This window comes from Dendroctonus ponderosae, unplaced genomic scaffold (assembly GCF_020466585.1).
Source record: "Dendroctonus ponderosae isolate FM_Combo_2020 unplaced genomic scaffold, Dpon_F_20191213v2 Dpon_F_20191213_3, whole genome shotgun sequence".
NCBI classification, from domain to species: Eukaryota; Metazoa; Arthropoda; class Insecta; order Coleoptera; family Curculionidae; genus Dendroctonus; species Dendroctonus ponderosae.
In genome coordinates, this window is record NW_026018508.1 from 997,260 (window position 1) to 999,270 (window position 2,011).

Here is a 2,011-nt window from a genome sequence, read left to right on the forward strand (position 1 = left end):
ACAAGTGCCCCGAAATGCTTGAAAAAAGGCAAAACTTGACACAAATTTCCGAGAAAGGCAAAACTTCCAATAAATGTTTGAAATAAGCAAAATAGACAAAAAAAAGCAATTTGCCTTTAATCCGAGCTTTAGTGATTGGCAACGATAGTTCGGTGTTCATCAGCACGTGTTTCGGATTCGTGGAGTACATAGGAAACAATGGAATCATCCACGTTGACCGAGTTACATCCCAAGATCATATCAAATACATTGGAAACGATGGACGCCTTGTTTTCAAGAAGGCGAACAAATTGTTGAATACCCACTCAGTCCAACCGCCTAGGAATCAAACAGGAAATAAAGTTGTTGATAGTTCTGAATTCGAACTTCAACGCGATTTTGATTTCAACGATCATTTACCCCCCGCAGCATGTTCTTGTCTATGATCTTTGACTGAGTAGTCAAAGTTTCAACTGCGAATGTTGCGCGAACGCAAAACAGCTTTCGCAATTTTATGTTTTTATGTAATAAGTAAAACAGTATTTGTTTGTAATATTTTAGTTTACTAAATTGTATTTTTGATGTAATTGTTGTTGCAATTGCCCAAAGGAAAGTTCAAGTTGTAGTGACCGATAATTTGTCCGGTTTTTCTTTGCCTAAAGCTTTTGATAGCTGAATGATCTGTGGACAATTTGGTCATTTTTAATCAAATTAATTGCCAGAAATAAATTTATTTCAAATAGAATGAAACATTTTATTTAGTAAATTAACTAGTCCTGCGGTGCTTCCCATATTCGAATGTCTAGGAATATTCGTAATTATATGAATAATCGAATGGGTATCGTTTTATTAATGCGTTTTTTATAAGTTTTTATAGTGGCGTTAGTTCGGAATGGACTTAAATGCGCCTTTTTCTCCATCCGTATGGGAAACTTTGCTGCCGCTGAAAGAAAAGAATTGACAATTTTCGCGAAATTTTTACTCTTGCTTGTGCATGTTTACCATTGGACGTGAGAACTTTTCAAACTAAACTTCACTAATTTATTTCTAGAAAACGCAACGGGCTTAGAAAAATCCTGATATATCACTAGAAAGAGTGTATTCTTTTTTATGCGGGCTAAAAAATTCACTGCCATGTTGAGATTTTGAAGGTTGTGTGGATATTTTAAACTTGGGGCTGCACGTATGCCGTTGCATATAAAATCCTTGCCACCTAAATTAAAATAATTTATTTTTTGATAACGGGTCTAGATGGAAAAAGTCCTGGTACCACATTGGAAAAAACGTACTTTTCTTTATTCATGCGAAAAAATTAATTCCAAAATTAAAATCAACAATGAAATCAACAACGTACAATGAAAAAATTAATTGCAATTGCAGSATTTGTTGGTGTGTACGATTTTTTTTTCTGAGCGTTACATGTACGTCTCCGACTGTGAGCGTCGGAAACTGCTTTCCAGTCATTTATTCTTCGCCAACTGGACTTCATCATCAGTCTGTATTAATCCACTCCTGGACATAGGCCTCTTCCATATAAACGCTGTTTTGTGCTGGGAGCATCCAGTTCTTTCCCGCTAGTTTCTGTATGTCGTCTCGCCATCTTAGCATGGATCTGCCTCTGCTTCTCTTTGTTCTCCGTGGTCTCCACCATAGAGAAAATAAAGTAAAAAAATTAAATAATAATAAAATATTTTACTTACTCTATGGCCTCCACTGCATAACGGTCTTCGTCCGTCCGTCAATTGGACTAATCAGAACAAATCCTGGTACATCACTGGACAGAACACACTTTGCTCTGAGTGATCGGAACGATGGATCAACTGTCGTTATCTGCGATTTTTCTCAATTTTCAAACTTTACTGAATTTATCAGACTATAAAGTCTTTCACGGCCGGTCAAATCACATTTAGAAAGGTTTTCCGGGCTTTGAAGCCGTGGTCTATGGGAATTTCTYCCTAATTCCTAGGAAGACATTCCCATRGACCACGGCTTCAAGCAGGGGCGRATCCAGCTTTCGARTYAGGGGGCGGCC